This window comes from Peromyscus maniculatus, chromosome X (genome assembly GCF_049852395.1).
Source record: "Peromyscus maniculatus bairdii isolate BWxNUB_F1_BW_parent chromosome X, HU_Pman_BW_mat_3.1, whole genome shotgun sequence".
NCBI lineage: Eukaryota > Metazoa > Chordata > Mammalia > Rodentia > Cricetidae > Peromyscus > Peromyscus maniculatus.
Genome location: NC_134875.1, coordinates 55,279,337 through 55,305,060, shown reverse-complemented (window position 1 = coordinate 55,305,060; position 25,724 = coordinate 55,279,337). Strand labels below are relative to the sequence as shown.

The 25,724-nt window shown below is 42.3% G+C and overlaps 1 long non-coding RNA gene across 10 annotated transcripts in view; it reads right to left on the bottom strand.

The window, feature by feature from the left end:
• Positions 1–737: 737 nt before the first annotated feature.
• LOC121826045 (uncharacterized) overlaps positions 738–25,724 on the bottom strand; it is a 49,691-nt gene continuing 24,704 nt past the window's right edge. For 2 of the 10 annotated variants that reach the window (XR_013048306.1, XR_013048305.1), the window contains exons 9-13: positions 25,064–25,125; positions 19,102–19,196; positions 16,835–17,053; positions 8,367–16,342; positions 738–1,356 (exon numbers count right to left, since the gene is read on the bottom strand). This is a non-coding gene — a long non-coding RNA (uncharacterized LOC121826045). Of the gene's footprint in view, positions 1,357–8,219; positions 8,324–8,366; positions 16,343–16,736; positions 17,054–19,101; positions 19,197–25,063; positions 25,126–25,724 lie in introns of all 10 variants that reach the window. The other 8 variants (XR_013048312.1, XR_013048309.1, XR_013048313.1 and 5 more) reach the window with 8 other exon arrangements.

The following is a 25,724-nucleotide window of genomic DNA, read 5'->3' as shown; positions in this document are numbered from 1 at the left end:
GTTCCCATAAGAATGCAGTGCCCTCATCTAGCAGGAAGTAGTATGAGTATGAGAAGCTATGCCAAAATTCCCAAATATACCAAGTTAGCTTTGAAGATGGAATTGGCTCAGTCCTTCTCTAAACCCAAGCATATTGCTAAAAAAAATCGTTGAGAAATTTTTCTGTCCCATATCAGAAGAGCCCTCTGGTGTGGGACAGAGAAAAACCAATATTTTTATTTAAAACAGGTTGATTATAAATGCAATATCATTATAAAAAGAAAAGGGGATAGTATAGATGTATAGGATGAAAGGGTAGATTAATGAACCTAATTTTAGAGAACAGCAACTTGTTTAGAAATGTTTTACATTGCTATGGATTTTAGTTTACTGATACAAATTTATTTTTGGTTGTGAGCCTAGCCTTTAAAGGCTGAGCTATCTCTCCAGCCCATGATACAAATTTAAAGTTAATTTTGTTGTGCTGTATGTATATTTCTACTCTTGTTTAAGGTATTATGTTTGTGCAGCCCATTTGAAATCGTAGTGGAGGCCGGGCAGTGGTGGCGCACGCCTTTAATCCCAGCACTCGGGAGGCAGAGGCAGGTGGATCTCTGTGAGTTCGAGGCCAGCCTGGTCTCCAAAGTGAGTTCCAGGAAAGGCGCAAAGCTACACAGAGAAACCCTGTCTCGAAAAACGCAAAAAAAAAAAAAAAAAAAAGAAATCGTAGTGGATAATTAAGAAATACAGATTAACAATTAGTTTTCTATGATAGTCAAATTTATAGTCATGTTAAGTTTTCTAGGTATACATAGATATAATTCAATTAGGTAGGTAATCTTCAAACACTTCAAAGACCTACAGAATATGGCATTTAAAATGTTTTAACAATTTAGACTTTCTGGATAGTGAGACATGTCTGCTCCTGGCAGCACCGATTTACTTCAGAGAGGAGGATGAGCATCAAAGACACTATATATGGAGTTTATCTTCTTCTTGGCAAAAATAGCCATTTGGTCAAGAAACTGTTCTTGCCTGGACTGCTTGATCGACTGGACATGCAGGACTTATGGGAAGGTGACCACTGAGCTTTGCTTGGCAAAATGATCCTTTAGGTTCCTGCTTTGCAGAGGAAACAGCCAGACATTCTACAGGACACAGAGAGAAATGACTGAGAGACTCCAGGACTATGGGCTGAAGACAGATGCCCCAACTTTACAGAGGAACTTTGGATGGCTGTCCTGGCTGTCAGCTGTCTCTGTTTACCCTGCAAGACTCCCAAAAGTTGCTTGCATCCTTCTCCCATTTCTCAGGTAATATTATATTCTTCTGAGGTCGTTGGTGTAGCTGAAGACAAGATAGTTTTAATTTCCTTACCTATGATAAAAGATAAGTTAGATATAAAACCTTAGACTCACAAATACAGGATAGATAGGATATCTTCTTTAATTTTGACAAATACAAATAGACAAGATATTATAGACTAGATATTGTAACTGTAATTCTTGCTTGATAATTGTTTTGTTATATGTAATTTTACTATGTAAAAGTTAAAACCTTCCTTTTTGAAAAAGAAAAAAGAAAAGGGGAAGTGCTGTATATGCTGTGAATGTGTTGCTCAGATTGGTTAATAAATAAAGTGCTGATTGGCCAGTAGCCAGGCAGGAAGTATAGGCGGGACAAAGAGAGAGGAGAATTTGGGGAAGTAGAAGGCTGAGTCAGGGAGACACTGCCAGATGCTACCAGGAGAAACAAGATGTACCGGTAAACCACGAGCCACATGGCAAGGTATAGATTTATAGAAATGGGTTCATTTAAGATGTAAGAGCTAGTCAATAGTTAGCCTGAGCTAATGGCTGAGCAATTTTAACTAATATGAACTAATATAAACTGAGTGATTTTTTTAAAAGTGGGCTGCTGAACTGTGGGGGCCTGATCAGACTGGAGAAATCTCCAGGTATACCTGTGAGATTCTCTGAAGCCAATTAACCTAAACAGTTTCTCCGGATAGTCTCAGGTAACACTTTCCATTTCTCCAGGCCCAATTGTGTCTCTCATTCTGTTGCATTTATTTGGACCTGGCTTGTACATTCAGAACCTAATGTGGACAATCACGGTCAAGAAAAGAAAAGTAAACGTACACAACAACAAGTGGGGTTACCAGAGTTTGGATTTTCCATGTTCTGGCTGACATTCAGGCCCCCGTGGCTGCTTTAGGGATAGTGTCTGTTTAGAACATGGTCTCATGTTTGCATTGCACAAGCTAGGCTTGCATGCACCTTGCCTTCTCCTACCATATTTAGTTACATAAAGTCAGTCTGGTGAAGGGGTTTTAACCCTCATGGTGACTGTCCCTTGGGCTTTGGAACAAATTAGACTATTACTCAGATTTGAAACCCAGTGCCTCTGTGTTACAGTTTCTGCTCTGGGAAATAGGGGTCTGAGTGTGATCCTATGGAGTCCCTTACATTCTCTCTCCTGTGCAGTCACTGCTGGGCTAATTAGGTAGGTAAATGGGAGCGTGCTGCCAATTCAAAGGACTTCATTGGAGATAGGGTAGGGGAAGTATGATGGGAATTAGTTCATCTCACTGTCTTCACAGATACCTAAGAAAATAAACAGTAGAGAGGGAACAGAAGGGCTGTCTAAGAAGATGTGCCTTCCCTTCAGCACCTGTAATGTGACTGGGTGTGCTATCTTGTGGATAGATACATACAATACTAATAGACCACCATATTATCTGGTTCCCTTGACTAAAGGATCCTCCCCTTCTAAAGATGTATATTTCTGTAGTAATAAGGAAAATATATTTCAAGATTGAAATTATTTTTTATTTATTTATTTTTAATTTATTTATTTGTATTTTATGTACATTGGTGTTTTCCCTGCATGTATGTTGGTGTGAGAGTGTGAATCCCCTGGAACAGGAATTATAGACAGTTGTGAGCTGCCATGTGGGTGCTGGGAATTGAACCTGGGCCCTCTGGAAGAGCAGCCAGTGCTCCTAAACGCTGAGCCATCTCACTAGCCCCTGAAATTATTTTTTTAAAAAAATTTATTATTGATGAATAAGCACTGTTGATGTGTGTGTGTGTGTATGTGTGTGTATGTGTGTGTGTATGCATGTGGTCCTGGAAATTGAATCCTGATACTGCACAAGCTAGCAAACTACCCTATCACCAAAGTACATGATTTTAATTTTCAAATAAAAATGTCTCTCTTAAGATAATAATATTCACGAGGTGGTGGTGGTGGTGTACATCTTTAAACTCTGGGCTTGGCAGGCAGATCTCTGAATTCCAGGCCAGACTCGTTTATGTAGCAGAGTTCCCGGACAGCCAGTGTTACACAGACAAACTCTGTCTCCACAAATCAAAGCAAACAATAGTATTTAAGAATATAAATAATATCCTATTTCTGGCTTTTTAAAAAGATTACTATTCAGTAATGGAGAGGGGAAGCGATCAGGAGCATGCTGCTGTGAAAAGAGTCTGTTCTTCACAGTTTCTAAAAGGAGCAGTTCCGCATCCTACACCAGTCTACACAGGGGATAGCCTTGGTCAGTCTGTCTGTGCCCTCAGTGCCTGGATGATGTCTGTTTGCACTGATGATTACAGATGTCTTTTATTCAGTCTTACTGGCTGAAATGCTCATCTCTTCTAGAAGTATTCTCAGAGTCCCATCAGACAAACCTAGCCCATCTTTCCTTGACTTAGTCAAGTTGGCACATCAAACTACCACAGGTACAAGTAGGACCGACTGTCTGCTTCCTCACGCAGCATGAGAATTCAGCAGTGTTCATATTCACTGTTGAATCTTTTCTTTATTGTATATTCCAACCACAACCAAGATGTCTGTTTTTGTATATCTAAGCAAATCATATATTTCACTAAACTTTAATACTTGTTAATATGACATTTTGGTGTTCGAAAGTGGGATTATTCTCTGTTTTTTCCTATCATGCTTTCTTATATTTGTCTTAGTTCACATTATGCCTCAGATATACCTTGGAGTACTTCCAGGGTTTAAAGGGAAACTCTGATGACTGAATTATGTCAATTAAACACCCCATTTAAAAAGAAAATGAAAGAGAAGAAAACTCTGTACATTGCTGGTTTTCTTTGAAGAAAACCAAGACAACACTGACAAAAAGCAAAATGTGAGACTTCCACAACTAATGCTCACTTGGCAATGTGGAGGACAGAGTCCCAAGCATGTGTATCCCCAAAATATGTACAAGATCAGTCATGGTAGCATGGCTACTCATATCAAAATAGTCCCAGATGACCTGACTACAGGAATCTCAGAAACACTTGCCAGAAGAAAGAAAAGTTGGAGTCTGGATCCTAATCTATGGTATGTATGGTTTCATTGACAGCTGCACACATCTCAACAATCATATGTTTTACATTATTCTCTCCTAACTGTTCTAGGAGGAAAGCACCATTTCCCCAATTTACACATGTCAGAACAAAAACTAATGAGGAATCACACAAAGTCAACTAAGGGGGAGGAATGAGATTCTTCTTCTGCAAAGGGTACTTCTTGGACTCCTATGTCAATGAAAACTGCCATGCTCATGCTGTTGGATGCTTGTGCCTGCTCAGCCAGCAACCCTGTATCTATGGAGAAGCTAATGGAGCAGAGGGCATCCCAGTGCAGGAATCTCTAGGATACCATGAATTGGCTGTAAAGGCCAGGGGCCATGATTCCTCTTTCTCTTTCTCTCTCTCATGCGTGAGTTTGTTCCTCAAATATCAGCCAGTGGGAATCTGATACTGAATATCAGTACCATCAATATCAATATCAATGTTCTGATACTCAACTATATATCAGAGAGACAGAAGTTAATGTGGAATAAAGAAACCATCCAATGATCTTTCCTCCTTAACCCATCATCAATATCACCCTGCATCACAATAATGGCTCCAAAGCTTTCATCTCAATGCAAGCATGGATGTGTGCTAATTCTTATTGCTATACTTCCAGGTGTGTGTGTGTCAGTCATACTGTTTGATTCCAGCCACTCTCATCATTTCTATGGCAGGAAGGAGAAAGCTGGGTCAGGATGGACTGTGTTGAGGTCCTTCTATGTATCATATAGTCTGTGAAGGATTTCAGTTCTGTAAGGACATATAGACTCATTTTAGAGATAACCAGTAGAAATAAATAGAACCAGTAACTTCTCAAAAGCTTTCCTGTTATGTCCAGAAGATGCCAGGACCCAGAGAACACTGATTTCTCTGTTGCCCTGAATGCATGGAACCACGAATCTCCCTCACCTGTTCCATTTCTCCTGCCTACAGACCAACTGGCTAGTTAGTTGGCTTGAAGCTCTGCAATTCTCACATGGATCATCAGATGTCACCTGACTCCATTTTTTAGAGATTGTTTTTCTCACCATGAAATGGTATAATTTTTATAAACAGAAACAAAACTTTCCCTCAATATTTAATAGGACAAGTTGCTTTGGGATAATGCTCTTGTACACTGTAAAGATTTATCACTTGGATTGGTTTAATAAAACACTGAATTATGGGTTAAGTGCAAGATCTAGTTAACAATAAGCCTGAGCTACTGGCTGAGCATTTATAAGTAATATTAAGCCTCTGAGTCAATTATTTGGGAAGGAGCTGCCAGGTATTTGGGAACAGGTAGGTGGGAGAGAAACTTTTACCTACAATAAGTACCAAATTTTCCTTGGTTGTTTTTGTCTTTAGATTTTACTTTTAATTATGGGGGGAGGGCTGTGTATGTGAATGTCAGTGCCCAGAGGTGTTGGATCCCCCAAAACTGGAGTTACAGACAGTTCTGAGCTTCCTGTCATCAGTGATGGGATCTGAACTCAGGTCCTCTGGAGGAGCAAGAAGTCCTCTTACCAGCTGAACCATCATCTATCTCTTCAGCTCCCCAGGGGCTGGGCATATAATTGACTTATTTGAGTGTATTTATTGTGTGATAGGGACTGTGAGTACAACTCCCTACCTGCATGCCCCACCATCTCATTGTATAGCTGCTTATCAAAGGACATTTCCCTGTGGATATCTGTGCCCGCTCAGAAGGAATGACTCAAGAGACTTCCTTTCCCCAGTTGGCCTGTTTCTTCACGCAGCATGAGAAACCAAAGTTCTTACAATTTCGTGTTTTAATAATTCCTCCAATGTTTTCATTGGTCCATATTCCAGTAAGTACCTGAGGAGAACACCTGTGTGTGTGGTAGTTTGAATGTATTTGGCCCCCATAAGCTCATATGGAGTGGCACTATTAGGAGGTGTGGCCTTGTTAGAGGAAGTGTGGTCTTGTTGGAGGAACCTGCATGACACAAGCCTTTAACCCAGACCTTGAGGCTGGAGGGCACAACTTTAATCTGGGCCACACCTTCTGTTGGAAGTGGGTCACTATAGAGGCTGGCTTTGAGGACTTTTTCTCAAGTTTCATTCAGTGTGACAAGCAGTGAACTTCCTGTTGCCTCTGAGTCAAGATATAGGACTCTCAGCTACAGCACCAAGTCTGCCTGCATGCTGCCATGCTCCCGGTCATGATGGACTGAACCTCTGAACTGTAAGTGAGCCCCCTCAAACATTTTCTCTGTAAGAGTTGCCATGGTCAAGGTGTCTCTTCACAGCAATAAAGAAACCCTAACTAAGACAACCTTGCTGTGGGATGGTCTGTATGTCAATTACTTTGATTGGTCAATAAATAAAACACTGATTGGCCAGTGGCTAGGCAGGAAGTGTAGGCAAGACAACAGGAGAATTAAGGAAACAGGAAGGGAAAGGGAGTCACTGCCAGCCACCACCATGACAAACAGCATGTGAAGATGCCAGTAAGCCATGAGCCACATGGCAAGGTATAGATTTATGGAAATGGATTAATTTAAGCTATAAAAACAGTTAGCAAGAAGCCTGCCACGGCCATACAGTTTGTAAGCAATATAAGTCTCTGTGTTTACTTGGTTGGGTCTGAGTGGCTGTGGGACTGGCAGGTGACAAAGATTTGTCCTGACTGTGGACCAGGCAGGCCTGTAGAAAACTCCAGCTACACAACCTATTTTTGCATGTCTGGGAAATTGATCTGTTTCACAATGTGCAATTTCTGATATCCTGGTATAATGGTTCAGACTGTATCTTGGAAGCAACTGTAGAATTTGAAGGGAAACCTCAATGGCCAGGGTATATTTATCCTACACCCCCACCCCCATTAAGGCACAATGCGGAGAGAAGGATGTCACATTATGCAGAAAAGAACATTTTCCACACCATCTTTGCAGAAAAATGAGGGAGCATCAACGTAGGATAAAAGTGAGGCTTTCTTCTTCTAATGCTCTCTTAGTTACAGTGTAGGGCATCCCAGAGATATGTGCCTGGCAAATGCAGAGCTCAAATCTTGGGTTTTGGATGTGGTGTGGTGGTTTGAATATGAATGGCCCCCATAGGCTCATATATTCAAATGCTTAGTCACCAGGAAGTAACACTATTAGAGAAGGGTTAGCAGGTGTGACCTTGTTGGAGTAGATGTGGCCTCATTGAAGGAAATATGTCAGTTGGGGTGGACTTTGAAGTTTCAAATGCTCCTGCCAGGCCCATTGCCACTCTCTGCCTACAGATCAGGATGTAGAACTCTCAGCTACTTTTCCAGCACCATGTCTGCCTGTGTACCACCATGCTCCCTGCCATGATGATAACAGACTAACCTCAGAAACTGGAAGCAAGCCAACTAAATTCTTTCTTTGATAAAACCTGCCTTGCCCATCAGTAGAAGAGTAACTATGACAGATGGCAACTCACAAATTCCTGTGTCCTCAAGCTCTTTGAAGTTTCAGTGTACCTAGGTTTATCCATGAATAGGGACAAAAGGAAACTACTGTTTTCTGAAAGCACATGATTTCAGACAAGTAACCTGAATGGCCTCCTGTCCACTCAAAATGTCATACACTAGTTTCTTTTATTAATGACTAACATCTTGGAACAGATGCTAGTCTATTCACTTATGAGTATTCAACCAACCACAATTCTGTCTTTCCAGCCACTGATGGCACAGAGGAAATCTCATGCAGGAATATGGTTGTTTGAATGAAAATGGTCCCCATAAGCTCATATAGTTCAATGTTTCCTTCCTAGCTGGTAGATTGTTTAGGAAAGGTTAGGATGTGTGCACTTGTTGGAGGAGGCATGTCACTGGGGGTAAGGTTTGATGTTTCAAAAGCCCTTATCAGGCCCAGTCTCTTGCCCTCTGCCTACCGACTGTGATCAGGATGCAAATTCTCAGTTACTGCTCCAGTGCCACGCCTTCTGGCCTGCTGCCATGCTCCTCACCATGATGATAATGGACGAACCTTCTGAAACTGTAAGCAAAGCCCCAATTTAATGCTTTCTTCTGTAAGTTACCTTAGTCATAACAGCAACAGAACAGTGACTAAGACAAGGGTCCTGTGGCTGGCTTGTGATTCCTGATTCTTTTTCATCTGCATTATCCTCTTTGTAGGGCTCAGTGGATAACTCCTTTCCTCATATCACACTAGTGGCTCTAAAATGACAGTAAAGAAAAGGAAATACTTTGGAGATCTTCCTGCAACACAGAAGGGGCCCCAAAGCTTGGTATACACCATAAGAGCGAGTGCATACTATATCTGAAACATATGCGGATTGTGTCTGGGGCATATGTGCTCTCTGGGTTAATGAACCATCCTCTCTTCTCTGGGAAGGAGGAGAAAGCTGGACCAGGATGTACATTGTTAAACTCTGATTCCTAAATCCTAAGTTGTTCCAATGATCAGTTCTGTACAGAGAACACTGTTTGTCTGCATAAATGATGCATACTTCAGCAGCCTGGCAAATGCAAATCAAGGATTCCAGCATCACATGTCAAGTAAGGGAAGAGTGTGGCTTCATATTTGCTCCTACAGAAATGTTGCCTGAATTCTCAACAGGGACAGTATTCTCACAGAGGTGATGCTATACACTATTTCTGCTCTGTGGCAGGACTACAAGGTATAAAGAGTTTACACTTCATCTATGATGTCATATCTCATAGTCTGGTCAGAAAAGGGTGTATGAAGTGGGGGGGTGTCCAAAAGTCTTCCTTTGCTGTGATAATGAAAGGATATTAAATCCTACCATCATGCAAATGATGGACCACCAAAGCTTAAGGTGGCATAGAGGCAGGAGCTGGGTCAGCATAACCGGTGGATCCTCCTGGACCTGGTGTTCTGCGAGTTAGGACTTAGCATTCTTGAAATGAAAATAAACAAACAGTATGCTAAATTGTATTACAAGTTCAACCCAGCTTGGGCTACACAGTGAGTTCCAGACCAACCTGGGCTACATAGTGAGCTACTTCTTGAATGAATAAAATATATTTTCCTGAGAAGATGATAATAATAATGAGAAAGTTGGGTGACAAGGATCATAACTGATGTACATCAGTCTTCCTTGTATGTCTCTAGCTATTTATCCAGAAGTTTCAAAGTACAAAAATAAAACATTGCTGTTGCTCTCATAAAAAACATTTCCCCCATGGTAGCGACAGGCTGCACTTCCTTACCAGTGGCCCAAAGTATTCCTGTACTCTACGACTATCCTTTCCACCAAGACTTTCAAAAATAAAAATGTTGGCCATAGTGACAAATGCATCTGGGACCCCACTGCTGTGGGAAATGGGTTGGTGGGCAGGACTTGCTGGCTTCCAGCCTATTTTGCAAGTTTAGTGAGAAACCCTGTCTCCAGTGACTAAGACAGACAGTTATGGAGGAGGCCACCCAACGTCCTCTTGTGGCTTCCACATGCATGTAAATGGGCAAATTCACACACCACACAAAATACACACAAAACCAAACCATCTTGGACAAAATGACTCTAATTTGCCTGTAAAAATGATAAGCACAAAGGAGTACTTATAAAACATACCACAACCCCCAGGTTTCTCTTGGGAGTCACCAACAAGCATAGTGCAACACAATGCCATTGATTGACCAAGAGTGAAGTTGTCTGGCAGGGAGGGATCTGGGTGGCTGTACCAGAGCCAACTGGAGAGAGGATGGAAGGTCTGGGAAAGTCATCTGAATGTCAGGTAATTCAAGTGTGAACACCATATTCTCTACAGATCAGCCCTCTGTACCCAGTCTGCACTCCTCACTATACACTGAGGGAAGATGAAGTGAGTTGTTGAGCATGAGATTTGCAGTAATCCATAAATGAAACTGCTCTAGTGCATCTGCAAAGCTTCCAAGCAACCTAACAATACATTGCTGCTCTGTAAAACATCTACCCTTTTAATGAAAATGATGTAGGAACATAGTTTGGCTGCCATCTGCTGGCCATAATGAAAACTGCATCTGTGAGCGTCTAAGGCCACATGGAGTCTATGAGGGGGTGGGAGGGAAAAAAAGGCTGTGAACTGGACTCGATGGGACCTTACCTCTGGAGTGTGGGCAGGTTTTTTTCACCTCTGCATACGTTCCTGGCATATAAAAATTCACGTCTTAGGTATATGTAATCTAAACCTGAGATTGGAAACCAATCCTGGTCTAAGGTTAATATAAAGTTGCAACGTTAGGTAGAGATGGTGGAGCCATGTGTGTAAACACAAGCACTCACATGCATGCGTACAGAATCAGAGTCCATTCCACTTATCCATGTAGTTGAAACTGAGCACAATGGATACTTTCCTGAAGTATGGAAGGAATGTACATCCTTTATTGTGTGTGTGTGTGTGTGTGTGTGTGTGTGTGTGTGTGTGTGTGTGGTACAGATGTATTGGGGCATACATGCATGTAGCAGGGGACAGAAGACAGCCTCCAGTGTTGTACCTCAGGCACCACCCCCTTTGGTGTTGATTAGAGAAGGTTTCTTTCTCGCGTGCCTGGAACACCCAGGTGGTCTAGGTAGGCGGGCCAGCAAGCACCAGGGACCTGCAGTCTCCACCTTCACAGGCAAGCGGCTGTCACCTGTTATTTTTTGTCAGCTCTAGTTTTGCTTCATTTTCTTAATTATGCATTTGGGGATGGAACTCGGGTCCTCGTGCCTACAAGGCAAGCCCTTTACTGATTTAGCTATCTCCCCAGCCCTAGTTTTACCAGCCGGAGCACGAGTATTTTCTCAGTTTACATTTTAAACTACCAGGTGGTGGTGGCTCATGCCTTTAATCCCCACACTCAAGAGGCAGAGGCAGGTGGATCTTTGTGAGTTTGAGCCCAGCGTGGGTCAAGGCCAGCTTGGGCCACAGAGTAAGTTCCAGGATAGGCTCCAAAGCTACACAGAGAAACCTTTCTCAAAAAACATTTTAAAGTACTTTTCCTTCCTGGATACAACATTTCCAACAACAAATAAAAGCACATTTATTACCACAGGCAAATCTCTGTCCGTCACTGGACTGAATCCTACACCTAACCCAAGGGCTGTCTTCAGTGAAATGGCCCTGACAATGAGCTATCTGAGCAGAGACACAGTCATTATTTTCTGACATCTTCCTTTGTGTTGCGGTAAATGAGTCACTGTAGGAAACACTAATCTTTGATGTGTCTGTGACAAGAAAGAACGTGGCTGGGGTGGTGCACACGGTTGAGCCTAGCATCAGATGAAAAGAATTTGGGTTCCCATTCACAGAACTAAGCTGAAAGGTTTCGACAAGGGAATGGAATGTTACCAGTCCCACTTTCTACTTTTTGTGTTTAGTGCTGTGTCTCATGGTGTAGCCAAGGCCAGTCTGGGGCTCATCACCCTGCTCCTCAGCCTTCAGCGAGCCAGGCTCCTGAGCTCACCTCACCAGCCCAGCTCAAGCATTCACTTGATGTAAACACACTCTTAATTCTCTATTCCTCTGCGTTTTCTTCTTGGCCCGAGAACATTTTTCTTCCCGTTTACTACATGTGCACTGCTGAATTCCCAAGCACTCAGTCATTTCCTAATTGCTTTCCTTGCAAAAGTTTATTCTAAAACGTCCCACCTCTCTTGCAAGAGCCTGTAATCTAAGATTGCTGGTCTAAGAATTTAACATTTTTCTGAGGTATTTCTGGCTTTTGTCTTGTTTTCATTTTGAGCCAGGGCCTCGATATATTACTCTGGCTCTTCTGAAACTTCTTGGCACAAGTGATCCTGTGACGTCAGTGTTGAAAGAACTGGAAGTACAAGCATGTGCCACACAACACTGAGGAAAATTGTCTTCGTTAGTGCTTGATCATTTTTGTTTAATCATTCACTAGAATTATTTTAATTTGTAAACAATTATTAAGGAAAGGAATGTACATACCTTTTAAAAACATGTATATTCCTGTGTGTGTATGTATGTGTGTGTGTGTGTATGTGTATGTGTGTATATACACATGAATGCAGATGCCTAAGAGGTCAGGAGAGGACACTGGATTCCCTGGAGCTGAGTTCCAGGCCACCATGGATGTTGGTCATGGATGCTGGGAATAGAACTTGGGTCCTTGGCAAGAGTAGCGTGCACTCTTAACAACTGTACCATCTCTCCAACAAGACTGTTAACTGTTAAAGGATGTTAGCCATTTTAATGTTCATGTATTTTAAATTCCACTGTGTTTTCTGGTTGTTTCAATGACCTGGAGCTGATTCTTCTTTTTTGTTGTTTAGATTTTATTTTTAATCATATATGCATGCATGCCTGTCTGTCTGTCTGTGGGAATATGCACATGATTGGCAGAGTTCTTGGTTCCTGCTGCAGCTGGGTTATAGGCAGTTCTGAGCTCCCTGACATGGGTGCTGGGAGCCACACTCCCAGAAACAATATGACTAGGATGTTTCTTTCCTCCTGCCTCTACTTCTTGAGTGCTGGTATTACAGAGGAGGGCTAACATGCCCAGATTATCAAAGATCCCACCACTCTGCATTCTAGGCAATCACACTACTACCTGAGCTACATCTCCAGCCCCCAAACTGTGGCTTCTTTTCATGTCTGTAGCAAACCCACATATAAGCTACCAGAGAGATCGATAATATGGCCGGGAAAGTCCTGCCACAGCTAAGAAAGGAACAGCAATGTCTAGGGACCATGTTAAAAATATCCCTGGATGTGCTGCCAGCCCATGTGTGAAGAGCTTGTGACAGGGTAGTCAGATGCAGTATGGATCTAAGAGCTTCAGCATCCTCGAGTCCAGCCTCTGGCAAGGACATCATGCTCCTGAGAGCAAGTCTCCTGCCAGCAAGCCTACCGTAGACCCCCAGCTTCCTCAAAGGTAAGCAACGGGGAAGTGGAAACTAATAGTGTCTTGTCCGTGGCCCTATGTGCAGAGCCAAAGACCAAGACCCTGCAGTGGAATCACAAAACAGGAAACAAGGACCAAAGTGACCAGTCACATCCTTAAGCTGAGCGATGAAGACAGAGGAGCATATCTGAAAATACAGCACAGTGTGTGGAGATCCAAATAATGGGGTAAGAACAGGGTTCCTTTCGCACTAAGCTGGGAGTGTGGGAGCACCGACGTTGGGTTGCCCCTCACTAGGTATATGGGGAGAAAGATTCAGGAATCCAGACCTACTTGAGATCTGGGATTCTGTGCTGGGATGTCTGTAGACTAATGGTTCTCAACCTTCCTAATGCTGCGACCCTTTAATACAGTTCCTCAGGTTATGGTCACCCACAACCCTAAAATCATTTCTGTAGTTACTTCATAACTGGAGTTTGGTTACTCTTATGAATCTTAATGGAAATAGTTTTGGAGATAGAGGTTTGCTGAAGGGGTCGCAAGCTACAGGTTGAGAACCACTGCTCTAGAGTGAGAGAGATGTGGGACCCTCCTGGCTTCAGCAAGTTTGGTTCCCTGAGTCAGGATGTCCTGGACCCATTTTGCAACCCCAGACAGGCTATTTTTTGGAGGAGGAGACAGAGGAAGACTCTGTTCTGAGCCTAGCTCCCCACTCTGTGAAAAGAGTCTGTCACCATGCTCACCTACAGATTTGGGGGTCTTTTAGGGATCATACCTGTTTTAAATACCACTCAGAGGTTCCTGTGTATGTCTCAGAGTAATGTTGAAATATGCAGTTTGAGGGGGGCTGGAGTTTCGAGGGAGAGTTTCTCTGTGTAGTCCTGGCTGTCCTGGAATTAGAGGTTGACCTCGAACTCACAGAGATCTACCCGCTTCTGCCTTGTGAGTGCTGGTATTAAAGGAGTGGGCCACCACCACCTGGCAAAATACGTGTTTTGAAAGATAGTCTTCTGAAGAAAGGATGGGGACAAGCAATAGCTGTAGCATCTAGATACTGACTGCACTTTTACTTTGCCTAAAACCTACTCATTTGCTTTATCAGCACAACTACAGGCTGTAGAACAATAACCATTTTCAAAAATAGACTAAATTTTGTGTTCACTTTTTATATTTAGAGAAATGTAAAGAATCTCATTCCTTTGGAAATGCTGCTACAGTTGTACTTAGAGAAGAAGCTTACATCTAAAAATAATTCATCGATGACATATGTTATTAAATTGCTAATTTTTACAAAAACTATTTTGGGTGTCAGACTCTCCTGAGAATGTGTCAAAAGCACCCAGAACAACTGATGTTAGTAAACAGAGTCACTGTGTGTTCACGTGGCCAGACAAAAGGCTGCGCAGGGCTGGCTCTCCCGCTGTGCACTATTACAGCATGGCATCTAACCACTTCCACCCCTCCCCTGCTCTTCTGAAACATCCCTCAATGGCGGACTCCACACATGCCCTCATCCTGCCCTCTTTGGCCCATCTCTACACAGTGGAAGATACCTTCCACCAAAAGAATCAAATCAGGTCACCCACACCAACCTTCCACAATACATTATAATCCAAATGACATACACAGAGGAAAACACCATATATCTGCCTTTCTATCTCATCCCCACGCAGTGCACACATTGTCTCCAAGGCTCTGGCCACTGGCCTTGACCTCTTCTCTTAGATCCATTGTACTCCGGGTAGTACAAGCACACCACCACCAACATGGTTGGCACATGCCTTGATTCTTTTTGTCCTTCAGGACTCAGGTCTAATGCTACTTCCGGAAACCGAACATTTGGGACAACCGCACTGACACTAGTCCCCATCACAACCATGTTCTATACCGTCTGTGTTCTTTAAAGCACTAGTAATATATGGAGTCGCTCCAATTACTGATTTCCTCTGCTTACTGACATGATAATCTAACGTGATACTCCAGGACCCTACTTGTCTTCTCAGTGCAGGATTCTGGTTCCCACAAAAGAGGCCAGTGTGTGAATTTTCAGGATAAACACAACATAATTGAAGGGCCTGATGCATATTTCACACACCACCTAAAACACTGATATTTAAATGAACAGCAAGGGAGCATGTTGATGGATTTAAGCGGTCTGTGAAACAATATACTAGAACACAGAATTGCAAACCCACTGGCAATACTTTTTAAACATGGAGAGCCATCAAAAAGAACTGGATATGCCCCACCCCACTTGCCAGGGTTTGATTTAGCTGTGTTTGTGTGTATCTATCATTTTAATGAGCACTACCTGCAAACGTGATACAGTAATTCATGGCCCATTTTGGAAAATGATGTGAAGGACTTCCATTCAAGTACTGGTCATTTAGAGGCACCCATGCCGAGTTCAGGCATCTGGGGAGTCTATTAATGCCCTTGTTCCCAAGTGTGCTGCTCTTTGCTGCCACCTGATACCACAGGAGGCTTTCCTTCATGGCATCCCGACTCCACAGAACTGCTGCTGGTCAGAGGGATCGGAAGAGAATAGGAAATGACTCACCTGTTGTGTCCCACATGATCTTACCACTCTCGCTCTGGTAACATGCTGATAAGATTCTACACCAAACTTGGTTCTTCTCCAGAGGCTGCTTCTGTATGGAGAGTCCACAGAATCCTCTCAGGTTCTACTAGAAGGAAGAATAAGGGGAAAGAAAGCTCATGGAAAAGAGAGTAATGCAGCTGAGAAAGCTCATGTGATAAACTGTATTGAATATAGGGATGGAGTAGCCTGTCTACATTCAGTCCAGTACAAGCTGTGCAGTGACATTTTTCCTCATCTCAGCTCATCTCATGAACACTTCCTACACACACCCATGTATGTACACACACACACACACACACACACACACACACACACACACACACACACCAATACTCATACATATTGGAAACATGGGCACATTTCAGCTTGTTGTCAACTTTCTGGGTGTTCTCTCTGTAGTCCTGCTGTTCTTCTCACAGAAGAACCTGACATTGACAGACAGAGGACTCAAAGTGCCACTGACAACTAGCATTTGCTGAAGACTTTCTGCACGTCACCCTCTGTAAGTTGTCATTTGTAAACCTTCATCTTCAAGGTCTTCAAAACACTGAGATGGGCACCATTACTTCCTTCCAGGGGTGGTCAGATGGTCCAGAATTCTAGGCAGGAAACAAATGAGCAGCAGGTCAGCTTGAGTGGGTGTCCTTCCACTGGCACGGAATTGGATAATTTAGGTATCACAATATATAGTGATGGAAAAGGAGTACTCCTATAAAAAATGGGGGTCTAAGTCGTACTAGACACAAATGCATGAATAAATACATTAAGAAGCAAATGAGAAAAAAGTCCTATACTGAAGACAAGTAATGCTTGGAGACTAGAAAGTGCACAGGAAAGTGGGTATCAGAGGCAGGATTAGCAGGTATAATGGTGATAACTGATGTGGCAAGAATCATACATAAAATACTCCATCTGTACACAGTCCCACAGCAGTCGCTGTTAAAATCTGCATGCTTGACAGCAAAACTAGAGGTAAAACACACAGCTACTAACCTTGTCCTTTTGGTGATGGGAAAAATTATATATCATGGAAGTGATTAACTGTAAGTATTCTTCACAATGCACACATTCCTGGGGTTATGGATACATACACAGATATTCACATGCATCACTTTCTCTCCACCCATGATCTCTCAGCTTCTTAAGGGAGCTGGATGTGAGATAGAGGACTTTCTATGATTGTGCAGATTTCATTTGTAGCAAACATTTGGCCTTTGTTTATCTTAGTAGTTTTCCACCAAATTTGTTGATGGACATTTGTTTCCTTTCTCGTAATTCACCAAATTCTCTGCAAGTTCAAAATACTGGAACTGAAACACAGGCAAATATATGTTAACATGAAGGACATTTTCATCATAGAATGAGTAACCTAACATTCCAAAACTAAAAGATTCTTCAACAGCCTCTGTTAATATCTACCCACAGATAGTCACTTACAGTGAAATATGTGTAAACTCTAATTTAAAATACCTGTCACTTAAAACACCATCAGGAAACATGAAATAATTAGGAAAGGTCTGCTCACTTCTATGTAGTGTCTAGACACTGAATGGGACAAACCATTGCCGAGAGAAATTAAGATCTATGGATTCATCGTCTTCACGGGACAGAAGACACAGCATTGCTAAGGAGTCTATTCTCCTCAAACTGACCTACCCATCCAGTACAATACCAACAGCACCCTTAACAGACATTTTAGAAAGAAACTAAAGGGCTGATTCTGAAACTCACAGTGGGTATGAAGAACCCAAGCTTGAAAACAACCTTGAAAAGGAGCAAAGTTGGAGGATGAACATCCGGTTTCAAAACTCCTTATAAACCTAGAGTCATGAAGACAGCGTGCTTGATAATGGGTCCAAGACAGAAAAGGATACGAAGAGGACAGGAGGAGTCACAGGCATGTGAAAGGATGCCTCCAGGAAAAGATACCAAGACACTTCACTGAACAAACCACATGCTTCTCAATGTGTTTTTCTGGGACTCTCAGTGGTGGTAAGGAGATGAGCCCAGCACTGTGACCAACAACCTGAGGAGTGCCCTGTCTCTTCAGTGTCCTCCACTTTGGTGAAGCTTGAGCTATGACTAGTCTGGAGGAAAAAATTTCAGAACAAGCCCGAGTGAAGCAAAGGTAGTGAGCTTATTAATCCTTTGGACAGAGACTCACCTAGAATAAAGAAAGTTCACTCATGAAGACATGAGTGTGGACTAGAGAAAGACTTGAGATTAGGTGTCATTACATACATGTATGTGCGGACCGGAGGAAGGGTGGGAGAGGGAGATTCTGTGACTTTCAAAGTTACATTGTTCAAAGAATATAATTGGGAAGGTTTAAAATTTGAATGAAGCTTAAATTCAGGCTTTAAAATTAAGTAAAAGAATACTTTTAAAATCATCTTTTTTTTCTCTTCAAGAATTTCTTTTATCAAATTAACTTGTAAGGTGGTTATATGATTTAGGCATGATAAGAGAGCCTACAAGCAATCTGGTCCCAAATAAGCATAGTTTGTTTGTTTATTTATTTATTTTTATGTTTTTGCATTTTTTTCCACATGTAACTCTGGATACCACATGAGTACCTAATGCCCAGGGAGGGCACCAGAGTTCATGAGATCTCTCTGGGAACTGGAGTTACAGACAGTGGTAAACCATCAGTTAGGTGCTGGGAATCGACCCTGGATCCTCTGGAAGACATACATTGCTCTTAAACAATGAACAATCACTTCAGGCTCTAGTTTATTTCTTGTTATTAAAAAAAAAAACACCTTTGAGGTATCTTAAGGAATAGTTACATTTTATCTTCAGGCAATTTCAGCTCTATGAGCTTGGTTGAGGTTTCCTGACTGTCAGCTTACAAAAATGCAAACCAGGTCACAGGGTGAGGGGCACTGACCCCTCTCCTGTCCCCTTCAATGTCCTGTCTTTCTGTCTTATCTCAGGACAACCAGACATCCTCATGTGCAAATACAAATACAGACAAGTCACATATCATAGGACACAACAGTCAACTCAAAATGAACAATTGATCTAAATAGGCCTAGAGAGACATCTCAGAGGTTAAGGGCCCATTTTACTATTGCAGAGGACCTGAGTTCAGTTTTCAGCTCCCACATGGTGGCCCACAATTGCCTATACCCCCAGATCTAGGGGAACTGACAGTCTTTTCTGGTCTCCATAGACATCTGCACTCATATGCACACACCCCACACACAGACATGCAAGCATATATACAGTAAAAATAGAAATAAATCCAAAAGATGATTGATCTAAAATGCAATCTAAACATAAGGCTTGTAGCAGCACACATTTCAATGTTCAGGATCATGGATTAGAAAGAAACTTCTTAGATATAACAAATTACCTTTCATTAAATGATGAACTGGATCATTAGGACTTCCATGAAGTGAACAATGTACACTCTCCCAACTTTATGGCAGAAAAAAATGTTTTCCCTACCTGGGAAAATAAATGTTGGAAATCATGTATCAGATAGCAGACTTCTTGTTTCCAGAATACAGAAAGCCTCAAAAATAGCCATTAAGAAATAGACAATTCAATAAATAAAAATGGTCCAGAAGTTTGAATACATGTTCCACTAAGAGACACATACAACATCAACAACCTCAAAGCTTAGGGAAGAGAAACAGATAACTCTGACGGGACACTCAGCATTCCCACAGAAATTCATAACTAAAGACTTGACACACCAAGCCCTGGCAACGTTGTGGAGGATGAAACTCTCATACCCACTGCTGGTGGTCATGGAAAACAGGACAATAACTTGGAAAAATATTTCTCAGTTCCTTGATATATTTAATTATGATCTGGCAATCACACTCCCAAGCATTTGCCCCAGAGAAAGAAGATATATTTTCTTGAAAAAACTTATTTACATAAATTCACACAAGCTTTATATACTGCAAGGGTCTGAGAATTGCAGAAGAAGACCCCAGACCCAATCAGTATGTAGAAGCAAAGAGCGTTTATTCCGGCATGTGGGTGTCTACCATTTGTACAAATGGTGACCCCAAAAGGAGCACATAGGCCCCCTTTTAAGCTAGCTAGGGGAAATCTAGGAACAATTGGTCGTCTCAAACACAATTGGTGAAGCAGGCTATAGCTACCTGAGTACATTTTTAATTGGCTGTGGTTATTGCTGTACCCAGAGTGCCCCAAAGATCATCAAGAGACCAAATCCGATGCAAAAGCAAAGAGTCTTTTTATTTCAAGTTAACTCGGGACTCTCCATCCATCTGACGCAGCAGCAGAGCAGGAGAGACCCTGAGGAGCATTGGGGCAGGGTTTTTAAAGCAAGAGGAGCTTGGGGTCAATAGACTACAAAGGAACATACTCGGGATTGGTTTATGTGAGTGGAAATCAGGTTAGTAGCTTTTAAATGGCTAGGGATAGTTGGGGGGTTACAGTTATCCATTTTGGGGGCAGGCCTGGACAGGTGCCCAGACTTTGTCCTTGAGCTGCCATGGAGGCTGGCTGGCCTAGCATGTACTGACTGTGGGGACTGACTCAGTGACCCAGGCTCTGTCCTTAAACTGCCATGGAGGCTGGCTGGCCTAGCACGTACTGACTGTGAGGACTGACTCAGTGGCCCAGGAATGGTGGATCCTGTCTTCCTGTCCCTGCTGGCAGGGGCATCAGTGATTGTCTTTTGTTCGTGGCCCTCCCAGAAACTGCTTGCTCAGTCTCAGGAAACTGAAATTGAGGCCTGATCGCTGAGAGAAGGCTGAGCAGCCAGTCATGGCATCTGCTTGGTCCTTTCCGTTATAATTTAACCATTTGGGGGGCATTCTTGGGCACAGCAGGGTATGTTTTGAGAAGATTACAGGAACTGTCCTTTTTGTCACAGCCTTGAGGTACTGTAGGGCTGGCTCAAGCCTAGTACGTGCCATCTTCCTCATCTCTGTGTATATGCTGTCTCTCTCGTTAAATGGGGGAAAGCTCAGACATTTCAATACAAGAGGTAGGAATAGAAAACAACCTAAACCATAGCCAACAGGGAAAGAGATTCAATTCCCAAAACCAACATAGCAGCTCCCAACTGTCTGTAATTCCAGTTCCAAGGGAACCAACACCCCCTTCTGGCCTCCATGGGCACCAGGCCTGCATGTGCCATTCAGACTAACATGCAGGCAAACATATATACACATAAAATAAAAGTAAATCTTTAAAACTCATAGTGTAGCTATACAATGCTACACCATTTAGTATTAAGAATGAACAATTACCATATGCAACAAAACAGATAAATTTAAACATGTATGCAAGATGAGTGAAAGAGTCCAGATGTCTCTAACCTCTGACTCCATTCAAATACTTTCCAGCAGATATAAAGTGCTCTATAGTGACAGGTTGCTGTCTTTGCCTGCTCACAGGGTAGGGCAGTGGGTTGGACTGAGAACCTGAGTAACATAGACATGAAACCTTATGGATTGTAAATAATGAAACTTGGGCATCCCTGAATACAAGAAGAAATCTATTCCCATTATGGAGCAAAGTAGAAGAATACTAATTGTGTTTAAAATTTGGTGTATTGGACTTCAGAGATGGCCCAGTGGTTAAGAGGACTTGCTGCTCTCACAGAAGACCTTGACTGTGTACCCAGACCCCAATTAGTGGCCTAGGGGATGCAATACTTCTTTCTTGCCTTCACCAGGCCCCCACTCAGTATATGTCCACACAGGTCCTCATATATGTAGGGTAAAATGGCCAGCCAAAATAACACATCCTGACCCTGAAATCAGAGCCAGGAAACACACCCTGACCATGAGATCAGAGTCAATTCACAGGCCCTGCAACCAGAGCCAAAAATGTTAAAAAGGGCCAGTGCAGGAAACATCTTTGGCTCTGAAACCAGAGCCAAACATACTCTGCCCCTGACCATCTCCTGACCAAAACCAACCAGTCCTGAGCACTGAACTAACCATACACCGAGCACAAAATCCAGCCAATTTCTGAGCTTGTCTAAGCTTAGGGATTGAAACCTGACCAATTTCCACCCAGAAAATCTTCGCCTTGGAATAATTCTGCCCCTAAGAAAAACTATATAAAGTCCTGTACCTGTCCAGTTGGGAGCTGCTCCTATCCATCCTGGCAGCAGCAGCCACACCCTTGGATTCGTTCCTCCCAGGGAATCTCTTGAATGTGATTTGGGGGAGGACCTTCTTTAGCCAGAGTACAGTGGAGCAGAGAAGGAACAACATGACCTGGAGGCAGAGTGGTGCTGAGCAGAGAGGAGCAGAACTGTGATGCTTTCACTGGGGACTCCTTCTCCTAGGTGCAGAGTTCTTACACTCTGAGGGACCTGAGCAAAGCTCTAACAACTTTGCTGGGGATCTGTCCCCTGCTAGAGTAGCGCTGTTACACTGGGAGAACCTTTCCCTGGAACAGAGCTGTAAGTTGCTATGCTTATGGTGACTTTGATGTATTCTTGGTTCCAGACCACCAGGACCCCTTTCCATCTAGGCTGCAATGCTTACAATATATACACAATTTTTTAAGTTGTAATCATTGGCTGGTGGGAAGACATCCCTGGCATGCCTGATACCATTCCACTCAATCAGGGTCCAGTCACCCACAGGCTAGCCTGGGTCCTCAAAGCCCGGCATGGCAGGAAGACAGCTATGTACCCGCCTGGTGCTGCAAGGGTGCCATTATGATGAGAAAATGTGTGGTGAAGAACTGGGAGGGAACGAGTAGCTGAATGGTTCTTGTGATGTGGAAAGAGGTAGAAAGGAAGAAGTGAAGGAGATGAGGGACAGCGTGAGGTGTGTGGTCTTCCTGCCACTCTGGGCCATGGTGGCATCCGAGTCTTCTTGCCACTCTGGATAATCAGGGCCCAGGCTGCTGCCAAGGGCTATGCCAGGGGCTGACTTGAAATCCTTGGCTCCTGTTACCATGGAAGGCCATATGGATACCCGAGGTCTGGGCAATTGCCATGCACAGGCCCCTAAAGAGATGTCCCCATCCATCCTCCCTTGTGCCCGACTTTCTCTGAAAGCAAAATGCCTTTGAAGGCCTTTGGGCTACCTGAGAAAGCACACTGGGAGAAAGTAGGTGTAAATAGGGCTGGAGGGATGTCTCAGGAGTTAAAAGTGTACTTTGCCACTACAGAGGACCTGAGTTCAGTTTCCAGTACCCACCTGGAGGCTCTCAATTACCTGTAAGTCCAGATCCAGAGGAACTGATGTCCTTTCCTGGCCACCATGGGCATATGTAGTCATGTGCATATATTCCACACATAAACACCCAGCATTCTCAGAATGAAAAATAAAAATAAATCTAAAAGAGAATCATCAAACTAAGTATCTACCTAACATGTTCAGAGTCATGAATTAAAAAAAAAAACTTCTTAGCTTTAAAAAACACTTTTGATAAGTTGAGAAGTGGATTGTTAGGACTTCCATAAAGTGACAGATGTCCACTCTTCAAAGTCCATGGCTGAAAAATGTAGACAAGCCCCTGCCTGGGGAAATAAATGTTTGAAAATCATGTATCTGATTAAGGATTCCTTGTATCTAGAATGCAGAAGGTCTCACAAATGTCATTAAGCTAAGTGTTGCTTATGTGTGTCCATGTAATAGAACAGAGATGATTCTAAATGACCAAGTATATAGATTTTATAAAAAATGTAAATGGATTGAAACTTACCAAGCAAAGAAAAAACTTTCAGATTGCATGTTAAGGTAAAATCTGAAACTACTGCTTTCAAAGCACATTATCCATTTCAATGTTACATTGAACACTTAAAAATGAACAAAAACAAAGTTACATGCTCAACTATATTCATAGCAGCACTATTTGTAATAGCCAGAACCTGGAAACAAGCTAGATGACCGTCAACTGAAGAATGGATTAAGAAAATGTGGTACATATACACAATGGAGTACTACTCAGCAGAAAAAAGCAATGACAGCATGAAATTTGCAGGCAAATGGATGGAACTAGAAAATATCATCCTGATTGAAGTAACCCAGACTCAGAAGGACAAACATGGTATGTACTCACTCAGAAGTGGATACTAGATATAAAGCAAAGAACAATCAGACTGCAACCCACAGAACCAGAGAGGCTACATAGCAGGGGGGACCCTAGGATGACTGTGGCTTATAATAACTACTGGTTTTACTCAATTACTGGGTAAGCCTCAATGAAACATTTTACAATTAGGATAAGAATTTATACTGTATCAAGCTAATAATAGAAAAATAAATAAAAAAGTGAAAACGGAAAAAAATGAACAAAAACATACTAGCCAATTTCATACTAAAACAGATAAAAATTCTGATATTTAAGAAAGGCTAATAACAAAATACAATTAAGAGATATTTTTGAAACACACAATAATGCTACAGGTTTAGTGGGAAAATGTTACTTTTTCAAAGCATATACCAGTCCCATGGCAAATTTTTTCATTGAGGAATGTGATGGCAAATCTGGGTTGCCAACTTAACCACATCTGAAATCAACTGAAACCCAAGCAGCTGGGCACTCCTGTCAGAGATTTTCTTGATTGGATATTTGAAATGAGAGGACCCACCCTAAATCTGGGCTACACCTTTGTTGGAAGACCACATAAAAGGACATGGAAGAAGAAAGCTTTTGTTTCTGTTTGCCCTCACTGTCACCAGCAAGTCCCTCTATCCTGTTTCTGAGGCATCCCTTTGCTGGTGTTAGAACCTACATTTTTGGGACTCCTATATAGACCAAAGACCAGTAGTAGCTCCCTAAGAATCTTCTAGAACTCCAACACCAACTTGGGACTGCTGAGACATCTAGCCTTGTTGACTGAACAACTACCAGATTTTTGGTCTTTCTGTCCAGAGACAGCTATTGTGGGACTAGCTGGACCAAATTCTATCAGTTACATTCCTTTAGAGCAGTGGTTCTCAACCTGTGAGTTTGACCCCTTTGGAGGTCAAACAACCCTTTTACAGGGATCGCCTAAGACCATAGGAAAACACAGATGTTTACATTATGGTTCACAACAGTAGCAAAGTTACAGTTATGCATTATGAACTTTGAAGTAGCAATGAAAATAATTTTATGGTTGGTGGTCACCACAACACGAGGAACTGTATTACAGGGTCTCAGCATCAGGAAGGTTGAGAACCACTGCCTGAGAGAAACGTGACTGATACAAGGGGTAAGGAAAAGCTCAGGAATAATAATAGATTGTACACTGCCTTCAATACAACAATAATCGTGTGGAAAATAATATATAGAACAGATTTTTAAAAAACTAACTTTCAGGGTAGATCCTATATGCAGCTATATGAAATTCTGAAACATGATGCACATCAACCTACCGACTTTCCAGATGAATATGGAACACTCAGCAATACCAACTCCGCATCAGGCTGTAAAATTTCTACAGAAATGTAAATACAGATTAAAATGATGCAATTTAATAAAAACAATGAAAACAATCATTTTGGAACCTAAAGATGGAGTAGTTAAAATATTAATTGATAAATACCTATATCAATACAAATAAAACAAAGTTTGTGGTATGATTGAGCATTCCTTGGGTATATGCCCAAGAGTGGTATGGCTAGGTCTTGAGATAGATCAATTCCCAATTTTCTGAGAAACCACCATACTGATTTCCACAGAGTGTAATCACACTGTCTTATGTCCCTCCTGCTCCCTCCCCCAGAACAGCTGTGTGGTGATATTTTAATTGTGCTGAAATGTGATTTTATTTGTATGTTAATAAGTAAAGTTTGCCTGGAGATCAGAGGTCACATAGCAAGGTCATACAGGCATAAACAGGAGTCAGGTGGTGGTAGCACACGCCCTTAATCAGATCACATGGCAGGCAGAGTCTCTGTGTGGTCAAGGACACAACCAAGGATGGTGACTCGAGCCTTTAATCCTAGTACCAACCATAGAGACCTGGAGGTCTGTATAGACAGGCAGTGATGAGGAAGTCATGTGGCTGGGCTTAGAGCCAATGAGAAGTCAGAA